The sequence below is a fragment of the Zingiber officinale genome, chromosome 8B (genome assembly GCF_018446385.1).
Source record: "Zingiber officinale cultivar Zhangliang chromosome 8B, Zo_v1.1, whole genome shotgun sequence".
In the NCBI taxonomy this organism is placed as follows: Eukaryota; Viridiplantae; Streptophyta; class Magnoliopsida; order Zingiberales; family Zingiberaceae; genus Zingiber; species Zingiber officinale.
The window spans coordinates 34,497,368-34,521,301 of NC_056001.1; positions in this window are offsets into that span (position 1 = coordinate 34,497,368).

Genomic DNA, 23,934 nt, shown 5'->3' on the forward strand with positions numbered 1-23,934 from the left:
AATTTAATACATAATTTATTTCTTTAAATCATTCTTTAGTCATTACTCTTTATTATGATTTTACTTTCTACTATCATTACACACATTATTTCCTACACAGTATCATCCGAACATCTATTTTCATCCTCATCATTTACATTTTTATATTACTTCCCAATTTCCGTCAGTTCTTATGTTCTAATAGGAGTCTGTTCTGTCTTGTCATCAAAAGGAAAAGGAAAAGCAAGAAAAGAGAAAAAGTGAGGAAAGAAAGAGAAAGTAAAGAGATTGAGAAAGAAAGAGCACAAGCATAAATGGAAAAAAAAAATATATTTAAAATTTGAAAATTGAGAAAAAAAAAAACATAAGACTGGCACCTAATCAAATTTCTGTAATGTACTATTAGCTCAATCCACACCAATTCTGATAGATGTCAATTCCAAACTAACAAATATAAAATAAATATATAGCTAAATAAATGAAATTAACTTAATCAACCAAAATCAATATTAATTAAATGAGATATACAACTTAAAGGACTCATATGCAAGATTCGATAAGCAATTTACATGAATACTTTCTAGAATATTTAGCACAATAAACATTCAAAAACTCATAAGATATTCAGCCCAATAAGCATGCAAAAACTAATAATATATTGACCACAATAAGTATGCAAGAACTCAACTACTAAGTAGAGATTGACATGCATAATTTAAAAAAAAAAAATTGAAAGATTAGGTGGAGAAACTCTTTAAAAAAATCTAAAAGGGGTAAGCACAAATAAATGCAAATGTAAGACAACTAAAAATAGATAAAATTCACTAGCCCTGTTGCCAATTGAAGTTGAAGTTTGCAAGCGTAGTGCGTACACACGGAGCACAATAAGAACTTTTCGAAGAGCATAAAAATTGGAATGTATGTGTATATCTTCAAAACAAGAGACTCAATCCTCCTTTTATAGAGCCCAGTCGATGATAACATAGCACTACTCTAATTGATCAGAACTACTACGGTCGCCTAGACCTTGTTGACTTGGCTACAAACACTATCTTATCGATGATGATTTCCGCAATCTCCGATCGCCTAGACTCCTTCCGAGTACCTAGAGTTAGGTCAAATTCCGATCTTGAGCGACTCCTTTGGATTGTTGGATCTCGCCAACTTTGGTTCGTTGGATCGTGTCAACTTTAGTCACCTAGAAGCCTTTATCAATCCCCTAGACACCGAAGTTGTCATCCTCCTTGCTTCGGTCGTCTGGAACCTCTTGACTTCATTAGTAGAGGTTTATCCTTAGTCAATCGCCTGAACTCCCTTCCGGTTGCCTAGAACCATCAAAACCAGTTCCCTACAAATTAACACATAATAAATATAATAGTATTATATGTAAGTTTCACTTACCTCAGCTAGATGCTAAAGTGTAAGCTGCCCCAACTAGACTTAGAATTGTCAAAACCTTTGCTCCCAGCTGACTTGCTTAGACTTGTTGTCAAGACCTCAACTCCCAACTAACTTCCTTGGACTTATTTTACCTAATTTTTAACTAGGTTTGACTTGTATAATTCCCAACTTGGTCTTCCAATGTCACTCTACTAGGACTTCCACTGTCTGGTTCCCAACTACGTCTTCTTTACCTAGTCCCATAAGGATTTCTCTTTACTTGGTTCCCAACCAAGACTTCAATTGTTTAGTCCCACTATGTGTTAGCTTTTACATGGTTCTCAACCAGGACTTTACCTCTTGTCAAGTTACACTTACACACTTGACAAAATTCATCAGATCACACACAAGCTAAGTTTAAACTTAATCATATATCAAAACATAGATTTGATGTGGTGCTTCAGCGCCAACACTTGGATTACCTCGATTCGGGAGATAGACGAGAACTTTAGCTAGATGATTTGTGATGAATTTTGTGACGACTATATTTTCGTAGAACATATATCGTCGCCAAATTTTGCGATGAGAAACTTAAATTCATCACAGAATTTTGCAACAAATAATCAATTCATCATTGATCAAGGATAAAAACTATTTTCATCTAATGATTCGTCCCTAATCAGGGAAGAAACCATTTTAATCCCGGATCAAGGAAGAATGCCTTGCAAAGATTTCTCACTACAACAAAAATACAATAATTTAGCAACTAACATTTACTAGAAGAATAGCCAAATCAACAACTATTCAAAGTGAATCAAATAAAAAAAATTAATTTGTTTTTTTTTTTTGCCTAAGTTGAATGGTCAATTTTTAAATTCATCTGAACCATAAATTTATAATTTCGGAGGTAGTGAATTAAGAAGCGGGGTTACGTAAAATTTCATATGTTAGGATTTATTTTACGTTTTTTAATATTGTTGTTGTAATTAACTCTTTTAGGCCAAGGAGTAAATTTTCTTGATTCAACTATGATCAGTTCTAATCCTATCTAAAGCTATTATTTGTTACTAATAATTAATTTTTAAAAATAGAATTTATTATTTATTTTAATAATAATTTTTTAAAATGTTTTTAATATTTAAAAATTTAAATAATTCAGAATAAAAAGAGTTTGCATGAAATGGTAATGACTTTTGTTGTTGCTCGAATCTTACCAAAACATTTTGTGAGTTATAACTATAGGATTTAATTAAAGGTGTGATTAATGCAAAATGGTCAAAATTTATAAATTACAATATTCAAGTAAAAAATTATTAAAATTAAGATATAATAAACTTTATATAAATTCATAAATTATTCTCTAGTGTTAAAATTAATTTATTATATATATACATTTCTTATTAAATGATTTAATAGAAAGAAGATTCAATATTGAGTAGACTGCTCCACAACAACTCTTTAAGCGTTCATTTAGAATATCACTTTCATTTATTCAAATCCATGACATATATATAAACTTTATGATCCTAGCCACAAATGCACCTCCATACCTCATTCTGCAAGAGCCCTCCTTGTTTCACCAATGACACCGTGATCAGTTGTGCTCTGCATGGTGTGCAACCACCACATTGGCCTTTGTAGTTCGGCGGCGCCGTTGAGCCTATGGCAATCCGCCACAACTCTTCGTTTGCAACACCTTGTCCACCTACACGTTAGAGATTTCTTCCCTTGCAAGCTCTGTATCTATTCCTCTAGCTAAGAATATATAGATTAAAACAAATAATATAAATCTTAGGATTGTATATATGTATTGTAAATCAAATGGTTATGCATTAAGAAAAGCTCGTTCGAGATTATACCACTAATGATGCAAAAGAAAACAAGAAAACATAGAGCCACCATTCCTTTCAGCTCCATTGTAAAATATTAGATTTGCTTTTGTGAGGAGAATTAAGTTTCTATTTGCTCGTATTTATAATGTCAATTCTAAACTTTACAAATAAATTCATCAAGTATTATGGAAAAAGATAAACAAATTATTCTTTTGAATGACTATTTTGGCAACAAATTAATAGTTATTAAAAAACTAGATAATTGCAAACATGAAAATAAATATTAAAGAAAAAGTTAAATAAAAAAATGTAAAATATACAAGATTGGTATACAAGGAATAAATAAAAATAAATTATAAAATATTTGAGATTTCCGACACATCTATCTCTAAATATAATTAGAGATTTAATTCTTATTATTTTTAAATTAATCTTTTCAATTTTGAAATAAAAAGGGAATATATATTTATAATTCTACAAATTGACGTCGTTAATATTAATTAATTATAAATGTCATGTTAATTCATTAATGACACCTTGTCAATTAATTCATTATTCGGCTTCCCATTTATACCTTACACCCATCTTTATTTCTCATTAATTGCTTTCCATAATTTTATATGAGATTCTATTCTAACTTAAATATAATTCATTTTTTAATTGACATATTTCTTTTATTATTATTATTATTATTATTATTTGGCAATTGTCAACCCTATTATATTCAATTATATGTCTTATAAAACATAATAATCTATTTCTTTCTCAATATTTCTTAAAAATCCTAATCGTTCTCTACTTCTCTTATCAGTGAATCATGCCCTTTTTATTTTCTCAGTAGTGATTCTGTATGTTCTTCTTTCTAGCTAATGATATTTAAGAGAATACCTTCTCCTCCATGGCAAATAATATTTTGTAAAATACTTTAACAAAATAAATTGTTCAAAATTAAAATTAATAAAGTCTTATTTACATTGCTAAAAAGATTAAATAATTTAACAACTTTATTAATGAAAAATAAAATTATTATCAAAATATGAGCCAAACAACTAAATTTTATATAAAATTTTATTTTTTAAAAAAGTTAATATTTAATTTTTTTGGAAAAAATATTTTTTTTAAACTTATCATTTTCGATTTCAAACCAAATGAAAAATGTTAGGGAAACTTTAAAAATATATTAAAGAACTTTGTTTTTTAATTTTTTACCTAACACCTCAAGAAATCTTGAGACGAGTCTTCAAAAAGTTTAATTTTTTAGAATATTATATTTTTTATTTAGAATATTTATTTCTATGTTTAATGATGAGTCAAGTCTTAAAAAAGTTCATAATCTTTTAATTAATATAATTTTTAATTTGACTTTTGTATATAAGAATTTTTCCTCTATTATTTCCTTATTTGCTTCATCGACTTCATCCTAAATTCTTAGGAGGTTTTACTGTTCATATTGGGTGGTATGTCTAAATTGATATCAGAGTTACGTTTAAGTCAGGTGGTTAGGTTTATGGAAATTAGCCATGCAGTAAGCTTGCCTATTTATGTGAAGAATGATATGAATGAATTATGATAAGGATGTTGAGGATAGGTTATGATTTTGTATGTGGTTAATAGGATGAATATGAGTATATGTGGTGACAGTACGAGATGGGTACCTCGGGATGAGCTCCGGGGAGGGTCCTTCCAAACATGATTGATACTATAATTTATGATTGATACTGTAATTTTATGTTGACTTCGGCTATATGACTGCATGTTCTCCTAGGAGGTACCTCTAGGATCATGATTATGGACTGAATGACTGGCTCAAACTATGGTTAATTACCACATTATGAGATATCCACCCTTATTAGCTATGTAAACTCTTTTACGTACCGTACTTTCCTTTTCTATTTTGTAATTGAGTTTATATTTTATGCTTATTAGTTACTGCTCCTGTTACCTTATGGATGTCATATTATTTATATTGGATTGTACTTGTTAAGTCCCTAGACTCACACTGTCTACGCTACAGGTGAGGAAGACGTCTCCCAGGATATGATGGGAGGCACGCAGAAGGAGTAGACGAGGAGGTGAGATGGACGCATGACATTGTCCCGATGTCTTAGGAGTGCTGAGTAGGCTTGTTCGCTCATGAGTCCTTCTTCATTTGTATAAGGAACCGTATTGATGTTCTCTTGTTCCTTTTTGTTAACCTCATGCTTGAGATGCTATCAATTACGTTGGATAAAGTGGTTCATCCTGATGGGATTGTTACTATGGTTGTTTTTATAGCAAAGGTTTAAAGGGTTGTCCCTTGTTTGTTAAAAAAAAATTCTGAGGAAAGACTAGGGATGTTTCATATTTGGTATTAGGAATGGTGAAGATCTCAATTTCATTTTATGTTTGGGATGTCTGTGCTGAATTTTTTGGTTGATCACTGTAGCTCCGGCCACTATTATTCGGCAGCAGCTTCTCCTAGCTCCGACAACTATTTCCCGGTAGCAAGCTTCTCTAACTGTGAGTCAATAGTTGGGCAACTGGATTTGCGTAAGTTGTGGAGGTGATTTCGTATATGAATTAGATTTGATTCTAGTTGTGGAATGATTAGGGCTAACGATATGGCTGCCACCAATTTGGTTATCAAATTAGATTAATGGAAGTTAACCAATAACTAGGGTTAGCCAATGATTACTTCGATTAAGGTTTATCCTAGTTGGATTTAAGGATTTAGGTTAGCTAAACTGTATATGTGGAATTGCAAAACTTTGATTTGAGACGAGCATTTTGACGTAGGACTATTTCGCACGAACGATAGATAAAGGCGAGTACTTCTTACCTTTCTTCTTTAGTACTTTGACCTTAGTGTATGAGCTATATTCGGATAGTTGTATATACCTTGACTCCACTCGTATTTTTCCTGAGTTTGACTTACATGCTTGATCTTTGACATGATCATTTTGATATCTATACAGTATCTCATTGTCATCTCTGATATTTAGCAGATACTAGATATCATGTTTACTTGTGTTGATTGATGTTTATTCATGTACCTTATTGAGTATGCTAGTTTTATTGTGTCATAGCTAATTACTATTTATATATGTGATGAATGTTGCATCTTTCTTATCATATCATTGCATGCATGTTGGTATTATGTCTCCCTTGTGGTTGAGAGAGTCGTTGACTAGGGTCGCACACTTGACCACTCATGGGTAGTGGTAGCTGGCGTGCTGCTTGTCCTATCGTGCTACCACTCAGTCACACATGGGTAGTGGCGGTTAAAGTTGCGAGCAGTAGGGACCCTAATTGCTTTGTAGCTAGTTTGCTACTACGCAAACTGTCCACTCGGTCACTCGAATGTAGTTACAGCTGGAGTGTTGTACATTTGTCATTGTCCCAATCTCTCGACTATACAGAGGTCATGGTGGAGAGGGGTGGGCGAGAGTGACCATGCCATGCATACCCTTATGATATTATGCTTGCTTATGTTGTTGTTTTATTGTATCCACCTGACTGTGATATGTTTACATATGGTTAAGATATATACCTGGTGCATGTGCTTGACACTGGCTTACTTATTGGTAGAATGAATATATCTCACATGTTACCCTTGTAGTTATGAGCAATACTATTGCAGATCCTTACTATACCTAACTTTCTATTTTTTGCTTAGTTTATGAGTTTAAGTATGGACATTTATTATGATATCGTTGTAGTTCATGATATTTTTCTCTACGAGATTGTATACCTTTGTATTTCTAGATATATATTATGCTCATACGCTATCTGTCTATTATCCGTTAAGTCATTAGCACTCACGACCCCTTGAACTGATTTTTCTTTCAACACGGAATAGGTAGATGGTACAAGGATACTTGGAGGATCCTGACTGTCGGTCCCACATCACATCCGAGGATAATTTTCTAGTTTTGTTTCTTGTTTTATTTGTGTTTTGAATTTATGAACTTAGTATTGCAATAACTCAACGTGGACTTGGAGTTTATCCTTGTGGTTACTTGTATTTGGTTTGATGTTGTGTCAAGTCGGGTCATCTTGCAATTAGTTATTTTATGGTTTTGCATTCGTTATTTTGTGACTGCCGCTGTGTTTTGTTTCAGCAGTGTGGGTTGTTTATCAACTGTGTGGTTGTGTTTACTTCCAACCATGTGGAGTGCTTATAAACTGCGTAGTTGTATTTACATCCAGTCGTATGGGTTATTGATAGTTTGTGAGTAGCTTTGTGGCATTGTATACATGTTTCATTTATCACTGCTAAAAGGGAGGTGCTTTCCGATTTTTTTTGTTGGACAATATTACCATCAATGCGTGACACTTTGGTGTTGAGAGGGAAGATAGCCGAGAGTTGATAGCCCCTTGCAGAGATTTGTAAATATTGAAAATTAAAATTTTACGTGTACTATTATTTTTTATTTATTATCCATGTTTTATTTTTTTCAACTTTATTTATATTTAACTTTGTAACTTTATAATAGATTTACAAATTTTGTACGTGTTATTTACAAGCTTAATAGAATAATGAATAACCATTGAAGAGGGAATTTGATGACTTATACAAGCACTCCAGATCAAACAAAAGAGCTATGGTGGAATAGTTCAAGGTAAGGTATCTCAATCAATTTATATAAAAAATTAAAGTGAATATGATCACTTTTTTTTCCATCGCAACGGGCATTCACTTGGGACAAGATTGAAGAGTTGGAAATAAGGAAGATTTTTTTAAAAAATAAAGTGGTATCTGACATAAACTAAATCATGCGAAGACCCAAGGAAAAAATGCCAAACTGCATTCCTGAGGAGAATTGGGGCAAGGTGTGCATTTTTAGGAATTTGAGGACTGCAGACAAAGGAGTCAACAGAATAAAATAAATGAAGCTCATAATTCTGGAGAATCATCTACGATATATGCGGGATGGTTGATTAATATCGATGAACATAGACAAAAAATGGCAATTTTTTCAAACACTAATTTTTGAATCTAAATCAAACTATTTCATTATTTCTAATAGTATTTTTTTAGGCCAAGGAAATGGGGACCAGGCCATTATTCGTAGATATTTTCACGTGCACATTTAAAAAGAAGATAAGACATGGAGCGGGGAGAGAGCTATAATAATTAAGGTTTGTAATTTCAAGTTTTCCAATTATTTAATGGATATTATCAATGTTGATTTGAATATATTATATTGAATATACCATAACAATGTAGTAATATGAATTTATTAGGTTAGTCTCTCAAAAAAAAGTTATTTTTATTGCTTACTAGATTATTTGATTTCTAATGAATCACTTGATAGAGATTCTCTTATTTTTCCATAAATTTCAACTTATTCAATGTTAATATGAATGTTCATAATTTAGATCATATATAGTCTCATGTTCCTATATATGTAATCAAGATTATATGTGTTTCTATTATATTGTTATTTTAATTTTTCTCACGACAATAAAAGGATAGATATGATGAGCTATTGCAAAGAAGTTCGGGTGCAAGTGATGATAATGATGGATCTAAGTCATTTGTTGGTAATAATACGAGTCTATGGATCGAGGCGAGTAGTGGACAGAATGGGGGAAAATATTTGGACTGGGTTCTTTGAACAAAAATTGTAGAGCCAATAGTACACCTTCTTCCACCCCACCAACCAGTAAGGGTGTAAATAAATACTGAAGAGGTTAGTAATTTGAAGGAGTTACTAGTGCAAGGGATCAGGAAATTAGGTAAAGGGATAGGGAAATTAGCAATTTGTGCCAATAACAGAACTTCATGTCAGATTCCTCCCGGTGATAGTGATAATGGCGAAGATGATAATGATGGTGGTAATGGTTGTAGTTGAAATTGTTGTGTATAAATTTGATATGTTGCAGATTTAGTGTTTTTGAACATTTGTTACTTTGATTAAATTTGTGAATTTTTTATTAGTGTTAACTTTTTCAAACAGGGCCGCCAAGGAAGGTTGTGACAAATGGAAATCCATGTCGGAAGAGGTGAGTGATTACATTAATTTTGTGTTAGTTTATTACTCTCTCTGTATTTTAATCTTAACTATCTTACTTTTTGTTCATTTGATTTCTGATGCAGGAAAAGAAGAGGAAGAAGATCCAAAAGTAAGAAGAGGAGGAAGTATGTGAAATTTTAGAAGAGATAGTTTGTTACATTGTCTAGTCTGACTTGAACAATGTTATGAGATCTTTTGTTGATAATTTCTTAGATTAGCATTGTTTTGGAATGTATCAGATATTATATGAAATCTTTTTTGTCTTCCATGTATGGTTTTAGATTTTGTTATGAGATTTGTTGTGTATGAATTTATCATATATGGTGTTGATTTACATAATTTACAGGTATGTATGATGATGTATCAAATTTACAAATTTTTTGTGACGAAGAAATTGCAAGCTTATGACAATTTTGCAAATTTTTGCGACGAATTTTCCTCAGATTTTCATTGCAAAAACTATTTTTTTAGTGAAAAGTTTGACAAGGGAAGGTTGTTGGAATGGTTTGAATAAACACTTATGATTTTTTTTTTTAGTCTTATTCTTGTTTGTGTGGATCACTTTTTGCAACACCACTACATTTCTCCTTCTCGGATAATGTTTGGAGGTGAAGAAATATCTTACAACTCTTACAATCCCTGCTCGTCTGATTCAATAACATACAAATAAATACAATTGAAATAAAAGAACTAAAGGATTAAATAAATGTAACTCTGATTTAGATTGCTTGTTGCTTGCTTTGCGCAAGGAAGGCTTTGAACACAACAACATTCAACTGAGAACTAGCTGTGAATGTTATTACCAAAGCCTCCACGAAACCCTTCTTTATGTGTGTCGCTTGAGTCCGGAGGACATTAATTAATCAATTGATAAAAATACCTCCAATGGACTATTGATATGTCAAAATTTGAACCAAAATCCTGAACAAGAGGTGGATTCGCCTCATATAAGGTTCTTAACGCAGGAAAGAGATCGGACACAAAGTGAATTGTATGCTACCCTCCGTATGGAGAGAGTAATCAAAGCAAAATTTGATTTGCTAAGCCAAAAGTTGTGTCAACTAGAAGATGCTATTAACCAGAGGAGCAGGCATGAGCAATAAAAGGAAAACCATCCCTATCTTCCCATGGAGTCTTTCATTAGTGGCTTCATAAACTTTTACAAAGATGTATCCCTTGAAGATTAATATTTATCCTGTAATCGAAAATTGATCTCTTAGGTATCATAATAATATGAATATTTCTCGATCTCATTTTGAATATATTTAATCAATTTCTCCGTTCTGAAGATTTCACTATGCCTTTACTGCAATGTTTTAACATTTTTGTTCATGACAAAATTGTCAAGAATTGAATATATATACTGCAAACACTTTTACGAATTTCTATTTTGATAGGTTTCTTCACGGATTCCTCCTATATATTTTCATTCATCATAAAATCTGATGCTCGAGAAAACTCAAAATGATGGAAGTTCATGAGCTGATACAATTGTAAAAAATTATGCCCTCTAACGATATCCAAATGCTTAGCCAAGTTAAAAGCATGAAGAAATAGCATTATCTATTGCCAGCATCCAAGAATTTTAATGAACAATAAATGGTTAATCACACAGTACAAACAACAATCTACCCAGACCACCATGTTTCATAACATAGACTGAAAGAACAATCAAGCATCATTGCAGACCACTTTGACAGTAATACAATTACAAGTCAAAAATAATTGATAGAATGTGTAATGTGGTCTTAGTAAGTATCTTGATATTGATAGAATGAAATAATTGAAAAATACCGGTGGCTATTCTTTAATGTCCTATTTATCCAAAAATAGTTAACTTGGAAAAAAAATGCTAAGCAAATCAATTTGAATTCACAAGAAAAAAAAAGAAATAGTTAAAAAAGTTGCAAAATCAGCACCAAAAATCCAATTTAACGTATTTGTTTGTTAGCTCATCTTATTGTGATTTGAACCATCATTTTTTACTATTTACCAAAGAGGTGATACGTCTTTTCCTTGATGTAATTGGTCATCAATAAACAACAGTTATTTTCCCTTTTATAGGGGTTCATTCCCAACTCTCTTTTCTCATTCCTTCAGTAACGCTCCGATTGTTCTTCCTTATCTTCATCTATTTACTCTTTGGTTTGCTAGAATGGCCTAGAATCATCTGAGACAGCGAATAAGAGATCGTCATGCTACACTACCCAAAGGAGGCCGTAAGACGAGGCCTTCCATGTGATGTGTCAAAGTTCCTATGCCCTCAGAGGGATCCTCTGGGGTTCCAACCATGTTTTCATCTCTCCCATAGATTTTGCCGACCTTGAGGATTGTTCTGCTTCCTAGTGCCATTAATACTCTTTTTCCTTTTTCACCTAAGATGTTGTTTCTTTTATGGTGCACATGTATGTTCCTTAAAGCCCTTTACTCGAATTATCTGTGCTATCTGGAACAGGATTCTTGGTGAGAATTCTGAACCGATGGTGGAGTCTCCCGGTATGAAGACCTTAATACAGCAAAAAGATCAAGCGTGTAGCGAATTAAACTCTGCTCTCTGTAGAGAAGGTACTCAAAGACCAATTTGACTTGTTTCTCCAACAATTATGCGAGGTTGATATGACACTTAAAGACGCTATTAACCATACAATAAAACATAGACACCAATAGGAAAAGCATCTCTGAGTACCTTCCAATGGCGCTAATTATCGATGATGTTCCCGACTTTGGCTCTCAGAAGTGTAATATGTGAAAGATTGGCTTTTCATTAGATAATAAAAATCACACTTTGATATCCACGAGCAGGATCAATGCTTTTTCCAATAATCTAGGGTTGTATATTTATATTTGTTTTCCTCCTAATCACTCTTTGCCCAAGCAATAACATTAATCTACAGATGATGGAAACACTTAACAGATAATCCAAGCAATAATCGTATTTTCATTAATACCCTTGAGAAATCAAGTGTGTTGGTGCGAGAACCATCCGACGATTAAATCTATATTTTGATTATGTCAAAGGGTCCAAAATTAAGTGCCTTGTTATCTAACAAGGTTCATTGAGCTTGCAGGAAAGTCCTAAGTTGTTTTAGGCAAAAGTCCTAGTGGATTCTAGGCAAGTGGAAAATCCTAAAGGATGGTAACCCTAGGTCCTAGGAGTGGTAACCCTAGGTCCTAAGGGGCGGTAATCCTAGGTGGTGGAAAGTCTTAGTTGTAGTTAGACAGGTGGAAAACTCTAGGGGGTGGTTAACCCTACGTCTTAGGGGGTGGTAACCTTAGGCTAAGAAAAATCCTAGGAGGTGGTAACCCAAGGTCCTAGGGGGAAGTAACCCTAGGTCCTAGTGGTGGTAACCCTAGGCTGAGGAAAACCCTAGGTCCTAGGGGTGGTAACCCTAGGTCCTAGGGGTGGTAACCCTAGGCAGAAGTCCAGTCGGTCTGGAGGACCGGGTTGGCAACAGGTAAACTCTCTTGAGAGGAGTATCTGAAGGCGTGTTCCCCGACAAGGGAACATTAGACGTTGGTTCGACCTAGAGTTTCGACGAAACTCAAAGTCAGAATCGAGCAGTCAGAGGCTGTCATAATTTCATATTATATGTATATTATTTTTACCTGGACTAACTTTGTTTTACAAAAAATAAGGGCTGGAGAAAGTTGGTCCGAGCGCCCGGAACTGGTCCGGGCGCCCCGAGCTAGTCCAAGCGCCCCGAACTGGTCCGGGCGCCCGGAGTCGGTCCAGGTGCCCAGAACCCAAAAGTTATCGACAAGCTGATGTGGCGTAGCGGAGTGGTCGTGCCACGTGGCCCAGGTGCCCAGAGGGGTTCCGCGTGTCTAGAACAGCCTATAAAAGTAGTCTCGACCAGAAGCTTCAAAATAACACAACGAACAACTTCTACTTTGTCAAGTTGCTCAGAAAACGCTTCCACGATGCCTGAAAGCTATGACAATGTTTCTTCTGAAGATTTTCTTAAACAGAGTTGTCGATATTGTTTTTATTTAGAAGTTCCTTGTACTACAACTGTGATCATTTTGTACTATTCTGGATTGATTAGTGATTACCCATCAAAGCACTCTTATGTGCAGGCCTTGGAGTAGGAGTCGTCACAGGCTCTGAACCAAGCAAAATCTTGGTGCTTGCGTTGTGTTTTATTTTCCGCTGCGTGTTTTACTATAAACGAACGAATTAGCCACGAGCGCTATTCACCCCCCCCTCTAGCGCTTTCGATCCTACAATTGGTATCAGAGTGGGATCGCTCTGAATCAGTACAACTACCGTTCGAGCATTCTTATTCGTCACTTTTTCCTTGTACTACAACTACCTTTCATTTTTTCTCTCCAAAATTATTTTTGAAAATTTTATTTTTATTTTTTCACCATTAATCGGTATTAGCGAAATCTTGTATTTTCAAAAGTTTGTAATAATTTTTTTTATATTTTTATTAATATTTTATTATTTTTTAAAAAAATAGTAAATTGCTATTTTTATTTTTCTCCCGCATTACTAATCAAGATCAAGTCTTGGGATATTTGTTTCTTTTTTACTTTTTGTGTGCAAGATTTTCTTCTACAATGGCCCACCAAGAAGGCAATAGTACCGCACGCCTACCACTCTTGTCTAGCGAGAATTTCGAATACTGGAAAGACCAAATAGAGCATCAACTAAAGACCCAAATGAAGATATGGACCATAGTCCAGATCGGATTTATACTCCCCACCGAAGAAGGTGTGTCGATCGCCTGTGACAAGTGGGATGCACAAACAAGAGGAAAAATCGAGGCAAATGCAAAAGCAACATATACTCTCCTATGCAGACTAAGAAATTCAGAGCTTGATCGAGTTGGAAAGTTCAACAATGCTAAGGAGCTTTGGAAGAAATGATCAAGCTTCATGAGATTCCTTTAGAGCCAGATGACCAAGTCAAACCTGAGTTCGAATCTAAGTCTGAATCTCCAAAGTCAACCTCCGAATCAAACTTGGAAGAATCATATCAGACTGATTTCATAGCACTGATGGCCAAGGAAGAGATAGCTGAATTTGATTCTGAATTTGAGATGGCAACAGTCAAGGGGGAGAATCCTATCATGGATCTAAAAGGTAAAATTATAAATTCAAATTTTAAATTTCACATAACTTGTTCTAAGTGTAGAGAGAGAGAGCACTATAGAAACAAGTGCCCTACTCTTGAGATTCGGCTGGTACAACTGGAGGAGAAGGAGAAATTGATTTGGAAAGGGAAGAAGCACATTGAATGCTCCAACTGCAAACGAATGGGCCACTACAAAAGACAATGCCTAGAAAGAAGACCCAAGAATCCAAGGGGAGAAATCAAGGTTAGTAAATTTACATTATATGAAAATCTAATTTTTGTAACGCATGTTGGTACCCTAATTAATCCTAATTGCACTAGTTTAGATTTCTCTCGATAAATGTTATTCATGATTACTAATTTTATAATCTAGATTAGGATAGATAAGAACCTAGGCTTGATTCACACTTGACTAGTTAGACCAAGGAGCTTCAGAAAGGAAATTAAATATCTAATTTCTTTGAAAGACTTTGTCTAGAAATGGTGGATGATCTCATATCCGAGAAGGCCTAGTGCCTCGCCACAGCCTGGAAGCCAATCATTGAAATGAATATTTAATTAACTAATTGTAAAACCTGAGTCTAACTCAAATGTAAATCAATCCTTATATTATAATCTAAATCAAAGATAAAATTAATCATCTCACAAAAACCTATAAGGTCCCTTGAAAATCTAGAAAAAGGTGAGATGGACCTAGGTTTAAAGTAGTTAACCAAACCCAAATTAATTAATTCAATTAAGTTAACTTAATTAATTTAGAAAATTAATTTTAAAATTTTAATCTTAATTACAAAATATTAATCTAAAATTCAAATTATTAATTCTTAGATTTTCAAAAGATAATTAATTTTCAAATCATAATTAATATGTAAGTTTATAATTTCAAATTTAATTAATTTTCAATATATTTTTAAAATCTTCAAAATTTTAGTTATTATCACATGTTTAGATCTAATTAAACTTATATTTTAAAATTTGAAATTCAAACTCATTGAAAATTCAAACTTATATTTTAAATCTCAATTTCAATATTTTTAAATATTGATAAAATTAAAATAAACTTAACTCCGTCTCACACAAACTTATAAGTTTTACATGCTTGATAACATAAAAAGGGTGAGATGGAAAATCAGAAAAGTATATAATAACTTTTATATTTTTTTTTACATGCTTGGACTCAAGAACTCTAAAAAAATTTTTTTTTTACATTAATTAAGGGGGAGTGCAAAGAAGTTTAAGACATTATATTTTTATATTGTTAAAGTAGTATTTTTTATTAATTCTTAGATTTTCAAAAGATAATTAATTTTCAAATCATAATTAATATGTAAGTTTATAATTTCAAATTTAATTAATTTTCAATATATTTTTAAAATCTTCAAAATTTTAGTTATTATCACATGTTTAGATCTAATTAAACTTATATTTTAAAATTTGAAATTCAAACTCATTGAAAATTCAAACTTATATTTTAAATCTCAATTTCAATATTTTAAATATTGATAAAATTAAAATCAACTTAACTCCGTCTCACACAAACTTATAAGTTTTACATGCTTGATAACATAGAAAGGGTGAGATGGAAAATCAGAAAAGTATATAATAACTTTTATATTTTTTTTACATGCTTGGACTCAAGAACTCTAAAAAAGTTTTTTTTTGCATTAATTAAGGGGGAGTGCAAAGAAGTTTAAGACATTATTTTTTTATTTTGTTAAAGCAGTATTTTTCAAAGTTAAACTTTTCAAAAAGAGGAAGTTCAATTTTTTTACTATTTTTGAAAAGATAAATAAATTATTTTTTGAAAAGACAGAAACTAAGTATTTGATAAAGTATATTTAAGTATTTTTTTTCAAAAAAAATCATTTACTTAGCTAAGTATTTTTACAAGAAATTATTTTTAAAAGCTAAGTGTTTAAGTAAAATTATTTTTAAAAGCAAAGTGCTTAAGAAAAATTATTTTTAAACCTAAATGTTCAAGCAAAATTATTTTTAAGCTATATACTTAACTAAGTTTTTATTAAATTTTTTTAGCTAAGTACTTAACTTAGTTTTTATCAAATTTTTTTAGCTAAGTACTCAACTTAGTTTTTATCAAATTTTTTAAACTAACCTTTAATCAAAATCCTTTTTATCTAAGTACTTTTAACTAAGTCTTTTTCAAAACCTTTATAAAGCTAAGTTCCTATCAACTTCTCTCGAAAGCTAAGTATTTGACAAAATAATTATTTTCAAAGTTAAAAATTAGCTAAGTTTTTTTTTTGAAAAAAGCTAAGGATACGTTTGCTTTACTCATGTTCCATTTTCATTTTCTGGAAAATGCTAGTTATTTTTTTTAGAAGACAGACATAGAAAATGTAAACCAAATATTATTTTCCATAAATGCGCGTTTTTCAAAAAATGAAAATGAAAATGAAAATCGTACAAACCAAACGCGCCCTAAGTATTTTCAAAATATTTCTAAATTAGCTAAATGTGTTTCAAATCACTTATTTTCAAAAGCTTAAGTTTAGCTAATTTTTTTTTTCAATCGCTTAAAAATAAGCTAAATTTTTTAAGTGCTACCCTTCAGGAGGAGCTTAAAGTTAAATAGATTTAATATTTTTTCTATCTTTACATGTAAAACAACCTTCTCTCTACTTAGTATTATTTTTTATTTATGTCAAAGAGGGAGAGGAAAGTCAAAGTTAAGATTTAAATCTAATTTTTATGAAAGGAGGAGCATAAGGAAGATTTAAATATAATTTTTATGAAAGGGGAGCATAAGGAAGTTTTTTTTCAAATAAGTAATTATGCTCATGCTTAAATTCCTTTATTATTTTGTTATGTTTTACTTAACTTTGAACCGTGTTGCTATAATAAAAAAGAAAGAGATTGTTGGTGCGAAAAACATCCGACGATCGAACCTGTGTTTTGATTATGTCAAAGGGTCCAAAGTTAAGTTGTCTTGTTATCTAACAAGGTCCATTGAGCTTGCAGGAAAGTCCTAAGTTATTTTAGGCAAAAGTCTTAGTGGATTCTAGGCAAGTGGAAAGCCCTAGGGGGTGATAACCCTAGGTCCTAGGGGGCAGTAACCTTAGGTGGTGGAAAGTCCTAGCAGTGGTTAGGCAGGTGGAAAAGACTAGGGGGTGGTAACTCTAGGTCCTAAGGGGTGGTAACCCTAGGTTGAGGAAAACCCTAGGGGTGGTAACCCTAGGCTGAGGAAAACCTTAGGGGGTGGTAACCCTAGGTTGTAGGGGGTGGTAACCCTAGGCAGAAAGTCCAGTCGGTCTGGAGGACCGGGCTGGCAACAAGTAAACTCTCCTGAGAGGAGTAGGTGAGGACGCGTTCCCCGACGAGGGAACAGTAGACATCGGTTCGACCTAGAGTTTCGACGAAACTCAAAGTCAGAACCGGACAGTCAGAGACTGTCATAATTTCATATTATATGTATATTGTTTTTGCCTAGAGTAACTTTGTTTTGCAGAAAATAAGGGCTAGAGAAAGTTTGTCCGGGCACCCCAAGCTGGTCTGGACACTCGGAGTCGATCCAGGTGCTCGGAACCCAAAAGTTATATGCAAGCTGATGTGTCGCACACGGAGTGGTCGTGCCACGTGGTCCAGGCGCCCCGAGGGGTTATGGGCGCACGGAACAGCCTATAAAAGTAGTCTCGACCAGAAACTTTAAAATAACACAATGAACAACTTCCGCTTCGTCAAGCTTCTCAGAAAACGCTTCCACGATGCCCGAAAGCTCCGACGACGTTTCTTCTGGAGATTTTCTTAGACAGAGCTGTCGGTATTATTTTTATTTAGAAGTTCCTTGTACTACAACTGTAATCATTTTGTACTATTCCAGATTGATTAGTGACTACCCATTGAAAGCACTTTTACATACGGGCTATGGTGGAAGAGTCGCTACAAGCTCCGAATCAAATAAAATCTTGATGTTTACGTTATGTATTTTATTTTCCGCTACATATTTTACTTTAAATGAATGAATTAATTATGAGCATTATTTATTCCCTTCTAACATTTACTTTAAATGAATGAATTAATTACGAGCATTATTTATTCCCTTCTAACATTTTCGATCCTACAGTGTGTGACCTGCTCATCCCCGGATGAGTTCCAAGAAGTTATACTTACTAATTAACTTTTGACTCGCTCAACCATTTTGTCAATCTACAATGAGAGCCCCTTATCTCCCCTGTTGATTCACGTGGACATTTGTGCCCTTTTGATAAAATTTGTGCCCTTCTGATAAAAGACTTTTCTAAATCAACTTATTAGATTAAAAAATTCATACTAATTAACGAGTCGATATTTATTAATTGATTTCGCTTGTCATTTTTTGTTCAAGTTTATTCACTCGTAATATGATTTTAAGATTTGTGTTGTAATTCTTAAACCTGATATCAAATTAGGTGGCATTTAAGTGCATGGACTCCATGATATTATATATATACCTTGTTGGATTTCAAGGAGGTTGGCTCATACGGTTGAAGGATAATGACAAAATCAAGGATATGACGGGGTCGATAAGCTTAGATAGATGTTCCCGGTGGATGAGGCTGCCAATTGAGAAGATGATGGACGTTCATGTTAACCTTCCAAAAGTAGCATCACGTTGATAATGGTCTTGCAAAAGCAGTACAAATGTGGCCTTAACTTTTGATACCAAGTTTAGTGTTGTTTCTGAAGATCATCACCAAGGTAGTTTCTTCTCATACCAACACCACAATATATATAAAGATTCAAATCGTTTGGAAAAATATTGAAAAGGTATAAATTAGGGCTTATTTGAACTCCTGTGAGCCATGTGGACCCATAAGACTTGGAATGGGTCCTATCGGGGTCCTCTAGATCTATCAATGGGTTTTGACCAAAAACTCATTGATTAACCTAGGGACCTTGAATTTCTAATATTTTGATATGGAATGGAAGGGGTGAGTGTATAGAATGTATATATATATGTCCTCCAACCATGATTCTGAGACTCACAAGAATCTATGATTGTGCGCCAAATGGCACGGACGTTGGTACTGATCTTGCAAAAGCAACACCAATGTGGTTCTGGTCTTGCAAAAGCAACGCCATGATGGTGCAGGTCTTGTAAAAGCAAAACCAACGTGGCCTTAATTAACTTTTCATCACCAGGCTTAGTGTTGGTTTCCGAAGATCAACACCAATGTGGTGCTAATCTTCTCATATCAACACCACAATGTATAAAAGGATTGAAATTAGTTGGACCAATACTAGATCAACACCAATGTGGTGCTAATCTTCTCATATCAGCACCACAATGTATAAAAGGATTGAAATTAGTTGGACCAATACTGGGAAGGTCTGAAAGAGCTAATGAGGGCATATTTGAACTCTTGTATCACGTGAACCCATAGGACTTGAAATGGATCTTATCAGAGTCCTCTAAATCCATCAATGAGTTTTGACAAAACTCATTGATTGACATAGGGACCTTAGATTTCTGAAATTTTAATATGGGATAGAAGGGATTAGTATATAGAATGTATATATGTCCTCCAAATATGGTTATAAGACACAAGAATCTATGGTCACATGCCAGGTGGCACGGACGTTGGTGCTAATCTTGCAAAAGTAGCACCACGTCGGTATAGTCTTGCAAAAGCAACACCAACATGGTCTTGGCTTCTCATCACCAGGCTTAGTGTTGGTTTCCAAAGATCAGCAACAACGTGGTGATGATCTTCTCATGCTAGCACCACAATGTACATAAAGATGCAAATCATTTGGAACAACACTAAAAATGTCTAAAAAGAGTAAATGAGGGCATATTTGGACTCCTATGAACCATCTGAACCCATAAGACTTGAAATGGGTTCGATCAGAGTTCTCTAAGTTCATCAATGGATTTTGACCGAAATCCATTGATTGATCTATGGGCTTGGATTTCTGAAATTTTGATATGGGATGGAAGGGTTAGTGTATAGAATGTATATATGTCCTCTAACCATGGTTCTGAGACACACAAGAATCTATGGTTGCATGTTAAGTGGCACGGTTGTTAGTGCTAATCTTATAAAAGCAACACCAATGTGGTCCTAGTCTTGCAAAAGCAGCACCACGTTGGTGTTAGTCTTGCAAAAGCAGCACCACATGGCATTGGCTTCTGATCACCAAGCTTGGTGCTAGTGTCCGAAGATCAACACCAAGTGATGTTGATCTTCTTAGACCAACACCACAATATATAAAAAGATTTAAATCATTTGGAACAATGCTGGAAAGGCCTAAAAAGAGCAAATGAGAGCATATTTGAACTCCTGTGAATCATATGAACTCATAAGACTTGAAAAGAATCTAATCAGTCCTATAAGTCCATCAAACTCATTGATTGACCTAGGGACCTTGGATTTCTGAAATTTTAGTATGGGATGGAAAAGGTGTGTGTGTGTGTGTGTGTGTGTGTGTCTCCTCCAACTATGATTCTAAGACTCACACAAGAATCATGGTTGCATGTCAAGTGACACTGTTGGTGTTGATCTTGCAAAAACAACACCAACGTGGTTCTGGTCTTGCAAAAGCAACACCACGTTAGTGCTGATCTTGCAAAAGTATAACCAACTTGGTCTTGGCTTCTCATTACAAGGCTTGGTATAGGTTTCCAAAGATTAGCACCAACATGGTGTTGATCTTCTCAGACCATGACCATAATGTACAAAAAGATTCAAACCATTTAGAACAACGCTGGGAGGCCTAAAAAGAGTAAATGAGGACATATTTGAACTCCTGTAGCCATGTGAACCAATAGGACTTGGAATGTGTCTGATTGGAGTTCTCTAAGTCCATCAATGAATTTTGACAAAAACTCATTGATTGACCTAAGGGCCTTTGATTTCTAAAATTTTGATATGGGATGGAAAAGGTTAGTATATAGAATCAATATATGCCCTTCAACCATGATTCTGAGACTCACACAAGAATCAATAGTTGCATGGATGTTGGTGTTGATCTTGGAAAACCAACACCAACATGATTCTGGTCTTGCAAAAGAAGCACCACGTTGGTGCTAATATTTTACAAGCAACACCAACATGACCTTGGCTTCTCATCACCAGACTTGGTGTTGGTTTCCAAAGATCAGCGCCAAGGTGGTGCTAATTCTCTCAAACCAGCACAACAATATACAAAAAAACATTCAAATCATTTGGATCAACGCTGGGAAGACGTAAAAAGATTAAATGAGGACATATTTGAACTCCTATGAGTCATGTGAATCCATAGGACTTGAAATGGGTTATATCATAGTCCTCTAAGTCCGTCATTGGATTTTGATCGAAATCCATTGATTGGCTTAGGAGCCTTGGATTTCTAAAATTTTGGAATGAGATGAAAGGGATTAGTGTATAGAATGTATATATGCCCTCCAACCATAGTTTTGAGACTCACATAAGAATTTATGGCCGCATGCCAAGTGGCACGAACGTTGGTGTTGATTTTGCAAAACTAACACCAACAAGGTTCTAGTCTTGCAAAAGCAGCACCATGTTGGCATTGGTCTTGCAAAAGAAGCACCAACATGGCCTTGGCTTATCATCACCAGGCTTGGTGTTGGTTCCGAAGATCAACACAAGGTGGTGTTGATTGATGAGGTCACATTTGTCACATTCTTAAATCAAATTAACAATTTATAATCGACCGAACCCCTTAATCTACACTCATGTAGTATAGTAGAGGGTCTGGGTCATCTCTTGCGGGACCAGTGGTAGGAAAGAAAGTCAACTAAATTAACCAAACCCTTTTTCAACGATCAACTCCAACTAACTACCCTCAGCCGAGCCCGGAGATAGAACCCCTAGCTCCGGTGGACAACAACACAAACAATTGACTACTAATCGACTACTCCCAACAGTGAATATCACTGAGTTTTTCTGGATACCTTCCTGCCTTTGCAACCACGTCCGCAAGGAAGTGCTCCACATCACACAATGCTAGATTTGCTCTATTTTCACAGCCGTGTACACAGGAGTTGAAGTTGAAGAGTGAGGATGATGTAGCTTTTGCCGGAGATGGATGCCCACACTGAGATTGCTGGAGTCTCCTGCTTCTGTAAACCACATCCGAAAGGAATCCACCACAGTGCTCAATGATGGAAGAAGAAAAGACTCGTCGGAGAAGAAGATGAGAAATAGTTGGCTTCCTCTGGAGTCCTCTGCTTTCACAACCACGTCCATAGGGGTTCCTCTGAGGTATGGATGGATAGGGAATGCCTTGCCATAGCAGAACCACTCTGGCAAGCAGGCCCGGCTGAAGGCATAGGCCAATAAGGCCTATGCCTAGGGCCTCCATATAATTGGGGCCATTAATATTATATTTTTTAAAAATATATTTAATAATTAAAATTTAATTTTAATAAGAACAGACGTTTCATTTCAAAAAACGCTACTTCGATGCTTTGATTTCCGTGCAAGCGTGCATCGCTGCCGCTTCGTTTTGACGTTTTCCATTTTCCATGCACAGTAATACACTGTACAGATAGTGCATTACTGTATAGCCAGTGATGAAGGCTGCCGCTTCGTTTTCCATTTTCTATGCATAGTAATATACTACTGTATAGCCACCTATTCCAGCCACCTATTCCAACGAAAAATAAAACTTCAATTAATTATATAAAATAATTCCCCTAAAATTCTATATAAAACCACTATAGTCTACATAATTGGATTTACTCATATTTTCATCCTCTCATCCTCTAAGTCTCATTCATCCTGCTCATATTTTCATCCTCTACGTTTCATCCACTGTAATTTATATTTTTTGTTCCTCATCATCTCGACGGTGATTCTTTCAATCTCAGAATACTGAATACGACAAAACGGCCTTCGCATTCCTTAATCGTCAGGTAATATTTTTTTAATTTTTTCTTCATTCTTGAAATGTTCTTGACGACGGTGATTCTTTCAATCTCATAATACTGAATACGACAAAACACCCTTCGCAGTCCTTAATCGTCAGGTAATATTTTTTTAATTTTTTCTTCATTCTTGAAATGTTTTTGACGCCGGTGATTCTTTCAATCTCAGAATACTGAATACGACAAAACACCCTTCGCATTCCTTAATCGTCAGGTAATATTTTTTTAATTTTTTCTTCATTCTTGAAATGTTCTTTATTTATTATTCTGTATAAATAATAAATTATTGATGAACTGGACCCAAATATGAAATATGATTGGAAAAATATATTATTAGCAGTTGTATGAATTTTTTTTTTCTCATTTTTCCTCTCTCGCAAAGAAATTACTACCATCGCAAACTTGATTTATGCACTTATCTCATTTATTATATATTTGTTAAGTATAGTTTATTATAAAATAAAAACTTCTTAAATTAACCGATTCAAATCAAATTTAATATTTTATTTTTTTTATTCTTTTTGTGCAGGTAATACTCAGTAATCAGTTTGAAATAACTTATATTTTGATTATTTTCTTTTCTAATATTATTTTAATATAAATATGTCTATGAAAAAATATGAGTCTGGATATATGAAACGGATGAAAAAAAAAAAGAAAAACAGAAGAATTAATTCAATCTCAAAAAGGCGCACTCGATAGATTTATTATTAATTATCAAAATCAAAACTCAGAAAATAATATAATTGAAAATTTAAATGAAAAACAAATTGAATTTTCACCAGAAGATAA